This window comes from Lolium rigidum, chromosome 3 (assembly GCF_022539505.1).
Source record: "Lolium rigidum isolate FL_2022 chromosome 3, APGP_CSIRO_Lrig_0.1, whole genome shotgun sequence".
NCBI lineage: Eukaryota > Viridiplantae > Streptophyta > Magnoliopsida > Poales > Poaceae > Lolium > Lolium rigidum.
In genome coordinates this window covers 179,155,725-179,177,728 of record NC_061510.1, presented here as the reverse complement: position 1 = coordinate 179,177,728, position 22,004 = coordinate 179,155,725, and positions in this window count along the sequence as shown.

The window sequence follows — 22,004 nt, the reverse complement described above, 5'->3', positions numbered from 1 at the left end:
TCGGATCCCGACAAACACAACATATAGAATTACGGATAGATGATCTTGATCATGTTAGGCAGCTCACAAGATCCAACAATGAAGCACAATGAGGAGAAGACAACCATCTAGCTACTGCTATGGACCCATAGTCCAGGGGTGAACTACTCACTCATCACTCCGGAGGCGACCATGGCGGTGTAGAGTCCTCCGGGAGATGAATCCCCTCTCCGGCAGGGTGCCGGAGGAGATCTCCAGAATCCCCCGAGATGGGATCGGCGGCGGCGGCGTCTCAGTAAGGTTTTCCGTATCGTGGTTTTTCGCATCAGGGGTTTCGCGATGGAGGCTTTAAGTAGGCGGAAGGGCAGAGTCGGGGGCCAGACGAGGGGCCCACACCACAGGTCGGCGTGGCCAAGACCTGGGCCGCGCCGCCCTATGGTCTGGCCACCTCGTGGCCCCACTTCGTGTGTTCTTCGGTCTTCTGGAAGCTCCGTGGAAAAATAAGCCCCTGGGTCTTCGTTTCGTCCAATTCCGAGAATATTTCGTTACTAGGATTTCTGAAACCAAAAACAGCAGAAAACGAGAACGGCACTTCGGCATCTTGTTAATAGGTTAGTTCCAGAAAATGCACGAATATGACATAAAGTGTGCATAAAACATGTAGGTATCATCAATAATATGGCATAGAACATAAGAAATTATCGATACGTCGGAGACGTATCAGTGGGTGAGCTCAAGAGAAGAAGCTTCTTCTTGAGGATGACCACAAATTACTTCTCGAGGAAGTTGCTACCCTCACCAAGGATTTTAAATCCTTGGAGAGTAAGTATGTGCTTCTCTCCGAGATATGTGATCATCCTCAAGAGGAAGCTCACAAGGAGAAAGATGATGGAGGCCCGAACTCATGTTGTGATGAGCTTGTTGATCAAGTTGCTTCTTTGAAGAGGCACAATGCTTTACTCTTGGAGGTCAATGCTCTTCAAGAAGAAGCCTTGGATGAGTATTACCATTTGTGTAAGGAGAAGACTTCGTGCTCGCAATCATGAAGAAGAAATTGCCGCTCCTGGGAATACTAAGGCCAAGCTATTGAGTTTGAACGGCATGCAAGAAGAGTCCTTAATGGAGTCCCTCCGCATGAGAAAAGAGAAGGTTACTTGTTGTGACCATGAGGAAGAAATTGCCTCTTTGAAGAGGAGCAAAGCCAAGCTCATGGAGGTCAACTCAATGCAAGAGGAAGCCTTTAAGGAGTACTTTCCTTTGAGCAAGGGCCGTGCTTGTTGCAATCATGAAGGTGACATTGCCAAGTTGGAGAGCCACAAGCGCCTACTCATGAAGATGAACTCTCTCCAAGAAGAAGCATTGATGTAACATTTCCGGGTGAACAAGGCAAAGGAGGTCCAAGTGTTCGATATCACTCACCCTCACCCGGAGCATGAAGATGAAGTAAATCGCTTGAAGGCTGATACGTCTCTGACGTATCGATAATTTCTTATGTTCCATGCCACATTATTGATGATACCTACATGTTTTATGCATACTTTATGTCATATTTATGCGTTTTCCGGAACTAACCTATTGACGAGATGCCGAAGGGCCGGTTCTCGTTTTCTGCTGTTTTTGGTTCCAGAAATCCTAGTAAGGAAATATTCTCGGAATCGGACGAAATCAAGGCCCAGCATCCTATTTTTCCACGAAGCTTCCAGAACACCCGAGAGTCGCCAGAGAGGGGACACAGGCCCCCCAGATGATAGGCCGGCGCGGCCCAGGCCCTGGCCGCGCCGCCTTATGGTGACACCGCCTCGTCGCCCCTCCGACTCCGCCTCTTCGCCTATTTAAAGGTCCCTGACCTAAAACCTCGAGAAGGAAAAGCCACGGTACGAGAAACCTTCCAGAGCCGCCGCCATCGCGAAGCCAAGATCTGGGGGACAGGAGTCTCTGTTCCGGCACGCCGCCGGGACGGGGAAGTGCCCCCGGAAGGCTCCTCCATCGACACCACCGCCATCTTCATCAACGCTGCTTGTCTCCCATGAGGAGGGAGTAGTTCTCCATCGAGGCTCGGGGCTGTACCGGTAGCTATGTGGTTCATCTCTCTCCTATGTGCTTCAATACAATAATCTCATGAGCTGCCTTACATGATTGAGATTCATATGATGATGCTTGTAATCTAGATGTCATTATGCTAGTCAAGTGGGTTTTACTTATGTGATCTCCGGAGACTCCTTGTCCCACGTGTGTAAAGGTGACAGTGTGTGCACCGTGTGGGTCTCTTAGGCTATATTTCACAGAATACTTATTCACTGTTATGAATGGCGTAGTGAAGTGCATATTTATATCTCTTTATGATTGCAATGTGTTTTGTATCACAATTTATCTATGTGTTACTCTAGTGATGTTATTAAAGTAGTTTTATTCCTCCTGCACAGTGTAATGGTGACAGTGTGTGCATCCGTGTTAGTACTTGGCGTAGGCTATGATTGTGATCTCTTGTAGATTATGAAGTTAACTATTGCTATGATGGTATTGATGTGATCTATTCCTCCTACATAGTGTGAAGGTGAGAGTGTGCATGCTATGTTAGTACTTGGTTTAGTCGTGTTGATCTTTCATGCACTCTAAGGTTATTTAAATATGAACATTGAATTGTGGAGCTTGTTAACTCCGGCATTGAGGGTTCGTGTAATCCTACGCAATGGTGTTCATCATCCAACAAAAGAGTGTAGAGTATGCATTTATCTATTCTATTATGTGATCAAAGTTGAGAGTGTCCACTAGTGAAAGTCTAATCCCTAGGCCTTCTTCCTAAATACTGCTATCGCTGCTTGTTTACTGTTTTACTGCGTTACTATCTGCTGCGTTACTACTCGCTTGTTTACTCGTCCCGGGCAAAGCACTTTTCACGGTGCCGTTGCCACTGCTCATACTTATTTATACCACCTGTATTTCACTATCTCTTCGCCGAACTAGTGCACCTATTAGGTGTGTTGGGGACACAAGAGACTTCTTGCTTTGTGGTTGCGGTGGTTGCGTGAGAGGGATATCTTTGACCTCTTCCTCCCCGAGTTCGATAAACCTTGGGTGATCCACTTAAGGGAAACTTGCTGCTGTTCTACAAACCTCTGCTCTTGGAGTCCCAACACTGTCTACAAGAATAGAAGCACCCGTAGACATCAAGCTATTTTCTGGCGCCGTTGTCGGGGAGGAAAGGTAAAAGGTACTCACACTCCGGATCTCGGCTACTAAGCTATTTTCGCCGTTGTAAGTACTCGAAGCTATTTCCTTTAGATCCCGCAATTGCATCTTTTTGTTTCTTGTTTACACTAGTTTGGCATAATGGACAAAAATGAGCTTCTTATTCTATTTCCTGATTTAAGACATGGATGGTTTGATGCGAAAATTAAAAAACCTATGGAACCTTATTTGCATGCTGGTACTAATATTAGTATGAACGCTTCAAACACCATTGTTGATAATAATATAGAAAGTTCTAAGCTTGGGGAAGCTGGTTTTCATGATCTTTTTAGTCCCCCAAGCATTGAGGAGAAAATTTACTTTGATGATGCTTTGCCTCCTATTTATGATGATTATAATGATAGTAGTCTTTTAGTGCCGCCTGTTGTGGAGGATAAATTTGATTATGATTACAATATGCCTCCTATATTTGATGATGAGAATAATAATGATAGCTACTTTGTTGAATTTGCTCCCACTATTACTAATAAAGTTGATTATGCTTATGTGGAGAGTAATAATTTTATGCATGAGACTCATGATAAGAATGCTTTATGTGATAGTTATATTGTTGAGTTTGCTCATGTTTCTACTGAAAGTTATTATGAGAGAGGAAAATATGGTTGTAGAAATTTTCATGTTACTAAAACACCTCTCTTTTTGCTGAAAATCTTGAAGCTGCACTTGTTTTATCTTCCTATGCTTGTTACTTTGCTCTTCATGAACTTGTTTATTTACAAGATTCCTATGAATAGGAAGCATGTTAGACTTAAATGTGTTTTGAATTTGCCTCTTGATACTCTCTTTTGCTTCAACTACTATTTCTTGCGAGTGCATCATTAAAACTGCTGAGCCCATCTTAATGGCTATAAAGAAAGAACTTCTTGGGAGATAACCCATGTGTTTATTTTGCTACAGTACTTTTATTTTATATTTGTGTCTTGGAAGTTGTTACTACTGTAGCAACCTCTCCTTATCTTATTTTTGTTGCATTGTTGTGCCAAGTAAAGTCTTTGATAGTAAGGTTCATACTAGATTTGGATTACTTCGCAGAAACAGATTTATTGCTGTAACGAATCTGGGCCTAATTCTCTGTAGGAAACTCAGAAAATTATGCCAATTTACGTGAGTGATCCTCAGATATGTACGCAACTTTCATTCAATTTGAGCATTTTCATCTGAGCAAGTCTGGTGCCTCAATAAAATTCGTCTTTACGGACTGTTCTGTTTTGACAGATTCTGCCTTTTATTTCGCATTGCCTCTTTCGCTGTGTTGGGTGGATTTCTTTGTTCCATTACCTTCCAGTAGCTTTGAGCAATGTCCAGAAGTGTTAAGAATGATTGTGTCACCTCTGAACATGTGAAATTTTAATTATGCACTAACCCTCTAATGAGTTTGTTTCGAGTTTGGTGTGGAGGAAGTTTTCAAGGGTCAAGAGAGGAGGATGATATACTATGATCAAGAAGAGTGAAAGCTCTAAGCTTGGGGATGCCCCGGTGGTTCACCCCTGCATATTTCAAGAAGACTCAAGCGTCTAAGCTTGGGGATGCCCAAGGCATCCCCTTCTTCATCAACAACTTATCAGGTTTCTTCTCTTGAAACTATATTTTTATTCGGCCACATCTTATGTACTTTACTTGGAGCGTCTGTGTGCTTTTATTTTCGTTTTGTTATTTTCATTCTCTGAATAAATACATGCTTGTGTGGGAGAGAGACACGCTCCGCTGGTTCATATGAACACATGTGTTCTTCGCTTTATCTTTTAGTGTTCATGGCGAAGGTTAAAACTCCTTCGTTCATTTTTATATGGTTGGAAACGGAAAATGCTACATGTAGTAATTGGTAAAATGTCTTGAATAATTTGATACTTGGCAATTGTTGTGCTCATGTTTAAGTTCTTGCATCATATACTTTGCACCTATTAATGAAGAAACACCTAGAGCTTGCTAAAATTTGGTTTGCATATTTGGTCTCTCTAAAGTCTAGATAATTTCTAGTATTGAGTTTTGAACAACAAGGAAGACGGTGTAGAGTCTTATAATGTTTTCAATATGTATTTTATGTGAGTTTTGCTGCACCGGTTCATCCTTGTGTTTGTTTCAAATAACCTTGCTAGCCTAAACCTTGTATCGAGAGGGAATACTTCTCATGCATCCAAATTCCTTGAGCTAACCACTATGCCATTTGTGTCCATCATATCTACCTACTACATGGTATTTCTCCGCCATTCCGAAGTAAATTGCTTGAGTGCTACCTTTAAATAATTCAAAATTTATCACCTCTGATTTGTGTCAATGTTATATAGCTCATGAGGAAGTATGTGGTGTTTTATCTTTCGATCTACCTTGGGATTCCAAAATTACCAGTTGGGTTGGATCACGTCTTGGCGGCATTTGTGGTTATTTAGCATAGATGAGAAATAAGATAGACAGATCTAGGGAATAAAATTTCCTACCCATGCACACACAAGTCACACAATAAACAATCCTCAAAATCACGCAAAAGCAAACATTTTGAAACACTAACAAAGCTGGTATGGTCATACCACAATTTGGTATGATCAATGTGTTTTTAAGGTATCGTTGGTCTGATAAAGGAGAGAAAGTGGTGGTCTACTCTATTTCCATCTTGGATGCTTCTAGCTTCTCTTCCACTTCCTTGAGGTCTTCAAAGATTGGACGTCTAAAGGATGAAGATTTGTTTTGAAGATGAAATAGGTGAGAATACAAGAAAACCAATTTGCAAACATTTCTTTTCAATAGAAAATAGATTAGATAGATAAGATAGAATTTCACCCTAAGGTCTTCCTATTTCTAATCCAAACCTAGGGTTCACGAACCTATGGGCAACCCGGCTCGATACCATCCGTAGTGACCTCACTTTAGATAAAGTGCAAGTCCCTGTGCATTAGTGCTAGTCCCTCGGATCGAACTCGCTAGCACACACGAGTTTAAGATGAAATACCAAGTAGCAAGGTCTTCATTACAACCTAAGATCCAGCGGAAATAAAATAGTTCGATACAACTTGCATAGCTCAAGGGCTAGCATAAACATAAATCAGAGTTCAACATCAAGCGGAAAGCAAATAGCATGGAGTCCTCTTCCTTCACGGATGCCACAGGCGACATGTTGGGCAAAGACTCGTGATCCTAACATCTTCTTCAGCAGCTAGGGATACCTGCAACATCAAACGTTGCAGCCCGAAGGAATCAATACATTTGGAATTGTATTGGCAAGGACACTTTTGTGGACTCAAAAGGCATCCTACACCTACGTGCACATCTGGCAGGTAGAGCTCAGGTTCATTTTGCATAAAGCCAATTTTTCCCTATCATTTATCAAAACATTTTCTTTCAATCTAATTAATAGTAACATTGGTAAATCCCCAATGTACCAATTAACGATAATATTGGTAAAGCCCCAATGTACCTTCCTACCCTTGTTCACCCATCAAATTTTATTTAAGAAATTGGGATGAGGAGATCTTCGAACAAGGACTTGTCGGCTCGCTCAAGTTGTCCATAACCGGGGACACGGCTAAGTACTTAGATTTTACACTCTCGAGAGGTTGTACACCTTTACCCACATGGCCGGGCCAATCCTTCTACCTCGATGCACATTTTGCTCGGAGGACAGGTGCGGACCGTGGCCGAGACCTTCGTGTGTAATCACCCGAACCATTCCCTAAGGGCCCCGTTCCACCTACAGTATCCCTCTACCACCACCTGGCCCCTAGGATCCGGGTTCATACAACATACTTTGTCAAGCTAGAGCCATAGTAGCATGTGGTTGTACGAAAAGCTAATGAGCAAGGTTTGTCTACAATCTCTTTAAGCCTGGGTGACTTTCCGCAAGTGTGCACTAGCACCAGGGTCTCGTCCCCTGATACAGCCACCCTCTCCATAACTCCACCATTCACCCAGGTAATTCATTAAACTTAGTTGTTTTTCCTTAACCTCTATCAAAACCTTTTTCCATGGCATAGCAGGTAACAACTAAATTTAATGGCGGCTAAGGGAGTCTAGGAGTGGTGTAGCTAAACTACTAGGATTTAATAGCAAGCAAAAAGCATAAATCCTAGACATGTCTACTATAAAACGCTACCGTGCAAGAATTAAAGCTCGGGACTTTTGGTGTGTGTCACTTGCCTTTTTCGGAGGGAAGAGTTGCAATCTTCGCAGATCACAACGGTTGCGAGTACATCACGGTCGCAATCTACAAGCATTCATACATAGCACGATAAACACCATGCACAACACAAATGCACAAGCATAGACATGAGATGCATATGATTTTTACACAAGTGCACTCCATTTAATGATCTCTCGGTTGTCACTATATGCATGATGCCATGGTCAAGTTTTATGGTCGGTTGAATTATTGCGAACCATCTATGTCGCACTAGCGAAGGGCAACTACCATTAAATGCAAAAGGTATTTTTCTACAGTAGATAAATGGTGATTTTGGTACTACTGGACAGAGGGTTCCATTTGCAAGCATATGCAAAAGGAATCACTCGCAAAGGGTATGTAGATCTCATTTTATGGGTGAAGCAGTCCGATTAGGCATTTAAATATGGATGAATCTCAAACTTCTGTAAGTCCACATTTTATTGGTTCATAGTGTTCCTTATATTTTTAGGATTCCGACGATATAAAGTTTGTGATTTTCGGACAAGCGGAGCTCTAGGTATGAATTTTGCAAAGAGCGGACTATCGAATTGATGTTAAAACGAAATCTAGGGGGTGTCCCTGACACATGGCGCAATACTAGTGGTGCGTACCCCTTCGCGCGGATCAGCCTCTATAAACCATTGGATCTTCATAACATCTACGGCTCGGATTATATGACAGATTTGGAAAGGAAATAAAAGAAAAAGAAAAGGTGCCGACGTGGCGGCCGACCGGACGCGGACGTGGCGCACGCGTGGCGGCGAGGTGGCGGCTGACGTGGCGGCCGTGAGGGAGATGGTCGGCGGCTCGGGTGGCTCCCGGCGGTGGCGCTGCAGCGGTCCTCGGAGGCGGCGAGGCGGCAGACGGTGTGCGGCGCTGCGTGGCAGAGCTAGGGGCGTCGACGGCGCGGCCTGTCTCGGCCCTCACTGGCGCCGAGCGGTGGCTGGAGGCGGCGGCCGGCGTGCGGCTCCGGCGAGCAATGCGCGCAGCCTGGGGGCGTGATTGCGGGGGAGGAGAAGGGGAATTGAGAGAGGGGGCCGGGGCCTTTATAGGGGAGGGCTCGGGCGGGGGAGGAGAGGCGAGGTGGGGAGGTGGGGCGAGTGGGGGAGATCGTGGAGGTGGCCGGCGGGTTCCCTGTACGTGTGCACGTACAGGAGGTTGGGGGAGGTTGGGGACGACGAGCGACCGGGCGGGGGCGCGCGTGGGCGCTCGGCCTGGTTCGGCTGGGCCGTGGCCGGCCTGGGGAGAAAGGGAAGGGGGCGCGGGGAGGGGCCTGGCCGGCTGGGCCGGCCCAGTCGGTCCGCCTCTTTTTTTTTCGTTTGTTTCTTTTTTTTATTTCTTTCTCTCATTTAAAAATGCATTTGAGCACCTAAATAGAATCGGAAAAATACGAATAATATACCGATGGATTGCTTGTAAAAAGGACATCACTTTGAAACCATTTTTGAAACAAAAATAAATACTTTTAAAACCAAAGTTCGCATAGACGCATAAGTGGATATTAGCACCATTTCAGGGTTTTCACTTTGCCCTTTTAATTTCATATTTTCCTAAATGAAAAATGCCATGATGCACATGTATGAAATGCATGCTCTTTCAAATTTAAATTTTTGGGATGTTACAAACCTACCCCCCTTAAGATGATTCTCGCCCTCGAGAATCGGAGTGGCTAGCAAATAGGTGTGGGTGATCTTCACGGAGGTCATCTTCTCGTTCCCATGTAGCTTCTTCCTCGGTGTGGTGGTTCCACTGGACCTTGCAGAATTTGATCGTCTTCGTACGGGTCACTCTTTCTGCTGTCTCCAGTATCTTGATCGGCTTCTCTTCATATGTGAGATCGCTCTCCAACTGAACTTCCTCAAGTGGCACTGTATCTCTCAACGGGGTCTCTGCCATTTCTGGGTGACACTTCTTCAGTTGACTTACATGGAACACACTATGGACTGCAGCTAGAGATTCTGGTAGTTCCAACTCATATGCTACTTCACCTTTGCGAGCCAGGATCTTGAACGGTCCTACAAAGCGGGGTGCTAACTTTCCCTTAACTCCAAATCTCTTCACACCACGTAGGGGTGAGACTCTTAGGTATGCTTAGGTCACTTCCCTACGCTTTGAGTCAGCGTAGCTCTTCTGTCTAGATTGGGCTATCTTCAATCTATCTCTGATTAGTCTGACCTTCTCTTCGGCATCCTTGATTAGGTCTGGGCCAAACAGACTTCTTTCTCCTACGCCACTCCATAGCAATGGGGCGGTGCACTTCCTTCCATACAATGCCTCAAAGGGTGCCATACCAATACTAGCTTGGTGGCTATTATTATATGAAAACTCGCATAAGGTAGATTTTCATCCCAACTTGATCCATAGTCCAATGCACATGCTCTTAACATATCCTCCAAGATTTGATTCACTCTTTCGACTCGTCCATCGATCATGGGTGAAACGCTGTGCTGAACTCAAGTCTAGTTCCCAAAGACTCATGTATTTGACGCCAAAAGTGAGATGTAAACTGAGTACCTCTGTCTGACACAATGCTCTTGGGCACTCCATGCAAACATATGATTTTGTTCATGTATATCTTAGCTAGCTTGGCACTTGTATAGGTGGTCTTCACGGGTATAAAGTGAGCCACTTTAGTCAGACGGTCGACTACGACCCAAATGGAATCATATCCCGATCTAGTCCTTGGCAATCCAGTGATAAAATCCATACCAATATTCTCCCACTTCCATTCTGGTACAGGTAGTGGTTGCAACAATCCTGCAGGTTTCTGATGTTCCGCCTTGACTCTGCTACAAACATCACACAGAGCAATATACTCAGCAATGTCTCTCTTCAGATTACTCCACCAGAACCTTTCCTTCACGTCCATGTACATCTTGGTGTTACCCGGATGAATGGAGTATGGTGAATCATGGGCTTCCTGGAAAATCAACTTCCTAAGCTCCGGGTCCCGGGGTACACGGATACGCTTCTCAAACCATATGGTTCCTTGTTCATCTGCATGAAATCCTTTTGCTCTGCCTTCGCTCATCAAGGCCTTAATCTCCTCTATTTATTTGTCTAACTTTTGAGCTTCTCTAATTCTGTCCATTAGTGTTGGCTGAACTTCAAGTGATGCCAAATAACCTTTGGGCACAATCTCTAGTCTGAGGTCCTTAAAATGTTCACACAGTTCCTCAGGTAATTCTCCAGCGGTGAGGCCATTTACATAGCTCTTACGGCTCAGCGCATCGGCTATAACATTAGCCTTTCCTGGGTGGTATTGCAAATTCATATCATAATCTTTTATTAACTCCAACCATCTTCTTTGTCTCATGTTCAGCTCCTTCTGAGTGAATATGTACTTCAGGCTCTTATGGTCTGTGAACACATCACAATGCTTTCCCATCAAGTAGTGTCTCCACACTTTCGAGGTATGAACAACAGATGCTAGCTCTAAGTCATGGGTTGGGTAGTTTCTCTCATGCTGTTTGAGTTGCCGCGAAGCATAGCACACTACTCTTCCATCTTGCATTAGAACACCTCCAAGTCCTTGACGAGAGGCGTCGCAGTACACTTGGAAATCCTTATTGATATCCGGCAAACATAGAACCGGTGCACTTACTAGGCGTTGCTTCAACTCTTGAAAACTAGCTTCACACTCATCAGTCCAGATGAATTTCCTCTCCTTCTTCAACAGTTATGTCATGGGCTTTGCAATCTTGGAGAAATTCTCAATAAATCTCCGATAGTATCTAGCGAGTCCTAGGAAACTCCGGATCTCTCCTGCATTCTTGGGTGATTCCCACTCGGTCACAGCTGCCACTTTACTCGGATCGACTGCGACTCCTTCTGCTGAAACTATATGTCCAAGGAATCCAACCATATCCAACCAGAACTCACACTTACTGAACTTGGCATACAACTTGTGCTATATAAGCTTCTCCATGATTAGGCGCAAGTGCCTCTCATGTTCGGCTTCATCCTTTGAGTATATCAATATATCATCGATGAATACTACTACGAACTTATCCAAATATTCCATGAACACTTTGTTCATCATGGCCATAAAATATGCTGGAGCATTGGTTAGACCAAATGGCATAACTGTATACTCATACATACCGTATCTAGTAGTGAATGCGGTCTTAGGTATGTCTTGTTCTCTGATCTTCATTTGGAAGTAACCCGATCGAAGATCAATTTTGGAAAATACTTTTGCTCCCTTCAGTTGGTCAAACAGGTCGTTGATATTGGGAAACGGGTACTTGTTCTTGATAGTGACTTCATTGAGTGATCGATAATCCATTACCAATCTTTTGCTAGAATCTTTCTTCATCACAAACAAAACAGGGGCTCCCCATGATGATGAACTAGGTCGGATGAAACCTTTTTCTAACTGTTCCTTAAGCTGCTTCTTCAACTCCTTCAGTTCCTCTACATCCATCTTGTATGGTCTCTTGGCTATTGGTCCAGTTCCAGACAATAGTTCAATGAGAAACTCAACTTCTCTATCCGGTGGCATTCCTGGCAACTCTTCCGGGAACACATCCGGGTATTCTCTCACAACGAGCACAGTCTCCAGGCTAACCCCCTGAAGAGAGTTGACCTTACTACTTTTAAGCTCAAAGGTTGAATTGAAACGAATCCTCTTCATTTCTGGGGTTGTGAGTGTAATTGATCCCTTTGCACAATCTATTATGCCTCCATAAGTGGTCATCCAATCCATGCCTAGGATTACATCTAGACCTTGGGATTCCAAAATTACCAGTTGGGTTGGATCACGTCTTGGCGGCATTTGTGGTTATTTAGCATAGATGAGAAATAAGATAGACAGATCTAGGGAATAAAATTTCCTACCCATGCACACACAAGTCACACAATAAACAATCCTCAAAATCACGCAAAAGCAAACATTTTGAAACACTAACAAACTGGTATGGTCATACCACAATTTGGTATGATCAATGTGTTTTTAAGGTATCGTTGGTCTGATAAAGGAGAGAAAGTGGTGGTCTACTCTATTTCCATCTTGGATGCTTCTAGCTTCTCTTCCACTTCCTTGAGGTCTTCAAAGATTGGACGTCTAAAGGATGAAGATTTGTTTTGAAGATGAAATAGGTGAGAATACAAGAAAACCAATTTGCAAACATTTCTTTTCAATAGAAAATAGATTAGATAGATAAGATAGAATTTCACCCTAAGGTCTTCCTATTTCTAATCCAAACCTAGGGTTCACGAACCTATGGGCAACCTGGCTCTGATACCATCTGTAGTGACCTCACTTTAGATAAAGTGCAAGTCCCTGTGCATTAGTGCTAGTCCCTGGATCGAACTGCTAGCACACACAGTTTAAGATGAAATACCAAGTAGCAAGGTCTTCATTACAACCTAAGATCCAGCGGAAATAAAATAGTTCGATACAACTTGCATAGCTCAAGGGCTAGCATAAACATAAATCAGAGTTCAACATCAAGCGGAAAGCAAATAGCATGGAGTCCTCTTCCTTCACGGATGCCACATGCAGACATGTTGGGCAAAGACTCGTGATCCTAACATCTTCTTCAGCAGCCTAGGGATACTCGCAACATCAAACGTTGCAGCCCGAAGGAATCAATACATTTGGAATTGTATTGGCAAGGACACTTTTGTGGACTCAAAAGGCATCCTACACCTACGTGCACATCGCGAGTGTAGAGCTCGGAGTTCATTTTGCATAAAGCCAATTTTTCCCTATCATTTATCAAAACATTTTCTTTCAATCTAATTAATAGTAACATTGGTAAATCCCCAATGTACCAATAAACAGTAACATTGGTAAAGCCCCAATGTACCTTCCTACCCTTGTTCACCATCAAATTTTATTTAAGAAATTGGGATGAGGAGATCTTCGAACAAGGACTTGTCAGTTCGCTCAAGTTGTCCATAACCGGGGACACGGCTAAGTACTTAGATTTTACACTCTCGAGAGGTTGTACACCTTTACCCACATGGCCAGGTCAATCCTTCTACCTCGATGCACATTTTGCTCGGAGGACAGGTGCGGACCGTGGCCGAGACCTTCTGTGTGTAATCACCCGAACCATTCCCTAAGGGCCCCGTTCCACCTACAGTATCCCTCTACCACCACCTGGCCCCTAGGATCCGGGTTCATACAACATACTTTGTCAAGCCAGAGCCATAGTAGCATGTGGTTGTACGAAAAGCTAATGAGCAAGGTTTGTCTACAATCTCTTTAAGCCTGGGTGACTTTCCGCAAGTGTGCACTAGCACCAGGGTCTCTCCCCCTGATACAACCACCCTCTCCATAACTCCACCATTCACCCAGGTAATTCATTAAACTTAGTTGTTTTTCCTTAACCTCTATCAAAACCTTTTTCCATGGCATAGCAGGTAACAACTAAATTTAATGGCGGCTAAGGGAGTCTAGGAGTGGTGTAGCTAAACTACTAGGATTTAATAACAAGCAAAAAGCATAAATCCTAGACATGTCTACTATAAAACACTACTGTGCAAGAATTAAAACTGGGACTTTTGGTGTGTGTCACTTGCCTTTTTCAGAGGGAAGAGTTGCAATCTTCGCAGTCACAACGGTTGCAGCTGTCACAGTCGCAATCTACAAGCATTCATACATAGCACGATAAACACCATGCACAACACAAATGCACAAGCATACACATGAGATGCATATGATTTTTACACAAGTGCACTCCATTTAATGATCTCTGGTTGTCACTATATGCATGATGCCATGGTCAAGTTTTATGGTCGGTTGAATTATTGCGAACCATCTATGTCGCACTAGCGAAGGGCAACTACCATTAAATGCAAAAAATATTTTTCTACAGTAGATAAATGGTGATTTTGGTACTACTGGATAGAGGGTTCCATTTGCAAGCATATGCAAAAGGAATCACTCGCAAAGGGTATGTAGATCTCATTTTATGGGTGAAGCAGTCCGATTAGGCATTTAAATATGGATGAATCTCAAACTTCTGTAAGTCCACATTTTATTGGTTCATAGTGTTCCTTATATTTTTAGGATTCCAGAGGTATAAAGTTTGTAATTTTTGGACAAGCGGAGCTCTTGTTATCAATTTTGCAAAGAGCGGACTATCGAATTGATGTTAAAACGAAATCTAGGGGGTGTCCCTGACACATGGCGCAATACTAGTGGTGCGTACCCCTTCGCGCGGATCAGCCTCTATAAACCATTGGATCTTCATAACATCTACGGCTCAGATTATATGACAGATTTGGAAAGGAAATAAAAGAAAAAGAAAAGGTGCTGACGTGGCGCTGACTGGACGCGGACGTGGCGCACGCGTGGCGGCGAGGTGGCGGCTGACGTGGCGGTCGTGAGGGAGATGGTCGGCGGCTCGGGTGGCTCCCGGCGGTGGCGCTGCAGCGGTCCTCGGAGGCGGCGAGGCGGCGGACGGTGTGCGGCGCGGCGTGGCAGAGCTAGGGGCGTCGACGGCGCGGCCTGTCTCGGCCCACACCGGCGCCGAGCGGTGGCTGGAGGCGGCGGCCGGCGTGCGGCTCCGGCGAGCAATGCGCGCAGCCTGGGGGCGTGATTGCGGGGGAGGAGAAGGGGAATTGAGAGAGGGAGCCGGGGCCTTTATAGGGGAGGGCTCGGGCAGGGGAGGAGAGGCGAGGTGGTGAGGTGGGGCGAGTGGGGGAGATCGTGGAGGTGGCCGGCGGGTTCCCTGTACGTGCGCACGTACAGGAGGTTGGGGACGACGAGCGACCGGGCGGGGGCGCGCGTGGGCGCTCGGCCTGGTTCGGCTGGGCCGTGGCCGGCCTGGGGAGAAAGGGAAGGGGCGCGGGGAGGGGCCTGGCCGGCTGGGCCGGCCCAGTCGGTCCGCCTCTTTTTTTTCGTTTGTTTCTTTTTTTTATTTCTTTCTCTCATTTAAAAATGCATTTGAGCACCTAAATAGAATCGGAAAAATACGAATAATATACCGATGGATTCCTTGTAAAAAGGCCATCACTTTGAAACCATTTTTGAAACAAAAATAAATACTTTTAAAACCAAAGTTCGCATAGACGCATAAGTGGATATTAGCACCATTTTAGGGTTTTCACTTTGCGCTTTTAATTTCATATTTTCCTAAATGAAAAATGCCATGATGCACATGTATGAAATGCATGCTCTTTCAAATTTAAATTTTTGGGATGTTACAGAGGAGTGTCATCCATAAATAAAGAAAAACTAAACTAAAGTACATGTGTAAACAAAAGAGAAGAGGGATGATCTACCTTGCTGGTAGAGATAACGTCCTTCATGGGAGCCGCTCTTGAAAGTCTGGTTGATAAGGTAGTTAGAGTGCCCACTACCATTCGTTGACAACAACAAACACCTCTCAAAACTTTACTTTTATGCTCTCTTTATGTTTTCAAAAACCAAAGCTCTAGCACAAATATAGCAATCGATGCTTTCCTCTGCGAAGGGCCTTTCTTTTACTTTTATTGTTGAGTCAGTTCACCTATGTCTCTCCACCTCAAGAAGCAAACACTTGTGTGAACTGTGCATTGATTCTTACATACTTGCTTATTGCACTTGTTATATTGCTTTGCATTGACAATTATCCATGAGATATACATGTTACAAGTTGAAAGCAACCGCTGAAACTTAATCTTCCATTGTGTTGCTTCAATGTCTTTACTTTAAATTATTGCTTTATGAGTTAACTCTTATGCAAGACTTATTGATGCTTGTCTTGAAAGTACTATTCATGAAAAGTCTTTGCTTTATGATTCATTTGTTTACTCATGTCATTACCATTGTTTTGATCGCTGCATTCATTACATATGTTTACAATAGTATGATCAAGGTTATGATGGCATGTCACTCCAGAAATTATCTCGTGTTATCGTTTACCTGCTCGGGACGAGCAGGAACTAAGCTTGGGGATGCTGATACGTCTCCGACGTATCGATAATTTCTTATGTTCCATGCCACATTATTGATGATACCTACATGTTTTATGCATACTTTATGTCATATTTATGCGTTTTCCGGAACTAACCTATTGACGAGATGCCGAAGGGCCAGTTCCTGTTTTCTGCTGTTTTTGGTTCCAGAAATCCTAGTAAGGAAATATTCTCGGAATCGGACGAAATCAAGGCCCAGCATCCTACTCGTGCAACCATCTATGCATAGACACGGCTCTGATACCACTGTAGGATAACGTTGCATAGAAAACAAAAAATTTCCTACCGCGAACACGCAATCCAAGCCAAGATGCAATCTAGAAGACGGTAGCAACGAGGGGGTATCGAGTCTCACCCTTGAAGAGATTCCAAAGCCTACAAGATGAGACTCTTGTTGCTGCGGTAGATGTTCACTTGCCGCTTGCAAAGCGCGTAGAAGATCTTGATCACGATCGCTTCCGGCGCCACGAACGGGCAGCACCTCCGTACTCGGTCACACGTTCGGTTGTTGATGAAGACGACGTCCACCTCCCCGTTCCAGCGGGCAGCGGAAGTAGTAGCTCCTCTTGAATCCGACAGCACGACGGCGTGGTGTCGGTGGTGGTGGAGAAATCCGGCGGAGCTTCGCTTAAGCGTGCGGGATGTGGTGGAGGAGAGAGACCGCTAGGGTTTGGGGAGAGAGGGGGGTTGGGCGCCGGCCCTCTAAGGGGTGCGGCCAAGGCTGAGCCAAAGAGTGGCTGCCCCCCTCCCTCTTCTCCTCATTATATAGGTGGAAGCACCAAGAGTTCTAGTCCAAGTCTTCGAATAAGACCCCAACACTAAAACCTCCCATATGTGGGAAACCTACTCAAGGAGGGAGTCCTACCCAAGGTGGGACTCCCACCTTTCCTTGAGGTGGGTTGGCCGGCCACCCTAGGGGAGTCCATCTTGGACTCCTCCCCTTTAGGGTTGGCTGGTCATGCAAGGTGGAGTCCCTCCGGGACTCTACTTTCCATGGTGATTTCTTCCGGACTTTTCTAGAACCTTCTAGAACCTGCCATAAATGCACCGGATCATTTCCAAACTTGGAATATGACTTCCTATATATGAATCTTATTCTCCGGACCATTCCGGAACTCCTCGTGATGTCCGGGATCTCATCCGGGACTCCGAACAAATATTCGAACTCCATTCCATATTCAAGTACTACCATTTCAACATCCAACTTTAAGTGTGTCACCCTACGGTTCGTGAACTATGTGGACATGGTTGAGTATTCACTCCGACCAATAACCAATAGCGGGATCTGGAGATCCATAATGGCTCCCACATATTCAGCGATGACTTTAGTGATCGAATGAACCATTCACATACGATACCAATTCCCTTTGTCACGCGATATTTTACTTGTCCGAGGTTTGATCTTTGGTATCACTCTATACCTTGTTCAACCTCGTCTCCTGACAAGTACTCTTTACTCGTACCGTGGTATGTGGTCTCTTATGAACTTATTCATATGCTTGCAAGACATTAGACGACATTCCACCGACAGGGCCCAGAGTATATCTATCCGTCATCGGGATGGACAAATCCCACTGTTGATCCATATGCCTCAACTCATACTTTCCGGATACTTAATCCCACCTTTATAGCCACCCATTTACGCAGTGGTGTTTGGTGTAATCAAAGTACCTTTCCGGTATAAGTGATTTACATGATCTCATGGTCATAAGGACTAGGTAACTATGTATCGAAAGCTTTATAGCAAATAACTTAATGACGAGATCTTATGCTACGCTTAATTGGGTGTGTCCATTACATCATTCATACAATGATATAACCTTGTTATTAATAACATCCAATGTTCATGATTATGAAACTAATCATCCATTAATCAACAAGCTAGTTTAAGAGGCATACTAGGGACTCCTTGTTGTCTACATATCACACATGTACTAATGTTTCGGTTAATACAATTATAGCATGATATATAAACTTTTATCATAAACATAAAGATATAAATAATAACCACTTTATTATTGCCTCTAGGGCATATCTCCTTCAGACACCGCCTCGTCACCCCTCCGACTTCGCCTCTTCGCCTATTTAAAGGTCCCTGACCTAAAACCTCGAGACGGAAAAGCCACGGTACGAGAAACCTTCCAGAGCCGCCGCCATCGCGAAGCCAAGATCTGGGGGACAGGAGTCTCTGTTCCGGCACGCCGCCGGGACGGGGAAGTGCCCCCGGAAGGCTCCTCCATCGACACCACCGCCATCTTCATCAACGCTGCTGTCTCCCATGAGGAGGGAGTAGTTCTCCATCGAGGCTCGGGGCTGTACCGGTAGCTATGTGGTTCATCTCTCTCCTATGTGCTTCAATACAATAATCTCATGAGCTGCCTTACATGATTGAGATTCATATGATGATGCTTGTAATCTAGATGTCATTATGCTAGTCAAGTGGGTTTTACTTATGTGATCTCCGAAGACTCCTTGTCCCACGTGTGTAAAGGTGACAGTGTGTGCACCGTGTGGGTCTCTTAGGCTATATTTCACAGAATACTTATTCACTGTTATGAATGGCGTAGTGAAGTGCTTATTTATATCTCTTTATGATTGCAATGTGTTTTGTATCACAATTTATCTATGTGCTACTCTAGTGATGTTATTAAAGTAGTTTTATTCCTCCTGCACGGTGTAATGGTGACAGTGTGTGCATCCGTTTTAGTACTTGGCGTAGGCTATGATTGTGATCTCTTGTAGATTATGAAGTTAACTATTGCTATGATGGTATTGATGTGATCTATTCCTCCTACATAGTGTGAAGGTGACAGTGTGCATGCTATGTTAGTACTTGGTTTAGTCTTGTTGATCTTTCATGCACTCTAAGGTATTTAAATATGAAAATTGAATTGTGGAGCTTGTTAACTCCGGCATTGAGGGTTCGTGTAATCCTACGCATTGGTGTTCATCATCCAACAAAAGAGTGTAGAGTATGCATTTATCTATTCTGTTATGTGATCAAAGTTGAGAGTGTCCACTAGTGAAAGTCTAATCCCTAGGCCTTGTTCCTAAATATCGCTATCGCTGCTTGTTTACTATTTTATTGCGTTACTACTGTTGCGTTACTACTGCTTGTTTACTCGTCCTGGGCAAAGCACTTTTACGGTGCCGTTGCCACTTGCTCATACTTATTTATACCACATGTATTTCACTATCTCTTCGCCGAACTAGTGCACCTATTAGGTGTGTTGGGGACACAAGAGACTTCTTGCTTTGTGGTTGCGGGGTTGCATGAGAGGGATATCTTTGACCTCTTCCTCCCTGAGTTCGATAAACCTTGGGTGATCCACTTAAGGGAAACTTGCTGCTGTTCTACAAACCTCTGCTCTTGGAGGCCCAACACTGTCTACAAGAATAGAAGCACTCGTAGACATCAAAGGCCAAGATTGATAGACTCCAAATCCAAGTCCAATACTTGGAGGGCGTTGTTGAAGCTAAAGATGGAGCCAATGAGGGCTCTTGCAATGAAGGAGGAGTGGCTTCCAAGCCAAAGAGGAAGAGAAGAAGGAGGACCAAGAACAAGGAGAACATGAGGATCAATCATGAGGGAGACGATTCTCACCCAAGGAGGGGTGGAGCTCCCGATTCCACCACAAGGGGCTTCACCGGTTCTAACAACCCTTCTGATGTTCTTTTTGTTGATTACTATGGACATATTCGTGCTCGCTTTATTGGTCCTCAAGAGGACAATGTTGATTGGACTATTTTGGTTCCCAAACCCCTTGTTACTAACATGATAGGACCCATTGAAAAATGGGTACCTAAATCCAAGACTTGATTCCTTGTAGGACTATGCTTCCGGTGGTGCTAAATGGGTGGTTGATAGTGGAGCCACAAGTCATATGGCCGGAAGCAAGGAAATTGTTGTCGACCTCGAGCCATCTCACTCTACCGTATCTTATGGCGACAACACAAGCTCAAACGTATTGGGTCTTGGCAAGGTGGTGGTAACACCCGACATTTCACTTGTGAATGTCCTCCTTGTCAAGACTCTTGGTTACAATTTACTTTCCGTTCATCAAATTGCACGTATGGGTCTTTGTACCTTTTTTATGAACATATGGTGGTCCTCTTGTGGAGCAAGACACTCTGTGTAGCCTTTGTTGGATATGTGGAGAGTGGGTTGTATGTTGTTGATTTCTCCGGAAAGACGACATCTTCCGCTCTTTGCCTATTCGCTAAAGGTGACAAGGGTTGGTTATGGCATCGCTGACTAGCCCATGTCAACATGAGGACTTTGCAAAGTCTCCACAAGGGATGCCACATACTCGGACTAAAAGAAGATGTTTCCTTTTGCAAAGATCGTGTTTGTAGGGCATGCGTACAAGGAAAAATGCATGGAGCTCCTCACAAGGCCAAGACAATCATCTCTAACACAAGATGCTTGGAGATCCTACATGTTGATCTCTTCGGTCCATCATCTCATGAAAATCTTGGAGTGAAGAAATATTGCCTTGTCATCGTTGATGACTATTCATGCTATTGTTGGGTATTCTTCTTCAAGTACAAGAGTAAGACTCAACAGACCATGATGGAGTTTTCCAACCAAGTTCAACGCAAGTACAACACCACGATCCTCGCAATAAGGAGCGACAATGGAACAGAGTTCAAGAACTACACCTTGGATGACTTCCTCGGCGAAGAAGGAATCCAACATCAATACTCCTCGCCATACACTCCGCAACAAAATGGGGTTGCCGAAAGGAAGAATCGAACCTTGATTGAAGCCGCTCGAACAATGATGATGGAGTACAAGTACAACTATATCTTTTGGGTGGAAGCTATCTCTACCGCATGCCATGCTACTAATCGCCTCTACTTTCGCAAGGGTCTAGAGAAGACACCAGATGAGATTCTCACCGGTAACAAGCCCAATGTTTCATTCTTCAAGTTCTTCGAATGCAAATGCTATGTGCTTGTCAAGGACACACGTCTATCCAAGTTTGATTCAAGAGCACAAGAAGGAATCTTTGTTGGCTATGCAACGGATTCTCATGCCTATAGAGTCTTCAACAAGTCAAATGGGCGAGTTGTGGAATCTTGTGATGTGACATTCGATGAAGATGATAGTTGTTTGGAGGAGGGAAGTGCTTCTTGTGAGAAATGAGATGCAATTCCCCCGGATGCCGTAGGAAGGATGGGTCTTGGCATTCGCCGACCTCAAGAGCTACCTTCTATGATCACCGGGGAAGGACCAAGTTCCACCCAAGTGGAGCCATCTACACCACAAGGCCAAGCTTCTTCCATTGATCAAACAAGTGCAAGCCAACCACTACAACAACCCCAAGTTCGACATCAACAACCACAACAATCGCATACTCATCTACAACAACAACCACCACCAAGTGATCAAGGCCAAGCTTCAAGTTCTACACCGGGCGGCTCGGGGACAAATGTTCCGGATAACACCTCTCCCAATTCCCCCGAGTCATCCGGCTCTCATGATGATGATGATGATGCCCCATACAACAACAATGAAGGTCAAGGCGAGGACCTAAACCATAATGAAGATCAAGAGGCCCCACAAGAATCTATTCCAATGGTCGATACTCGCCGTGAAGATCCTACTTCAAGACATTTGCGCCTCAAGTCTCACTCTTTACGCAATGTCATTGGAGATCTAAAGAGCAAGGTCACTACCCGGGGGAAACTAGCAAAATTTTGTGAG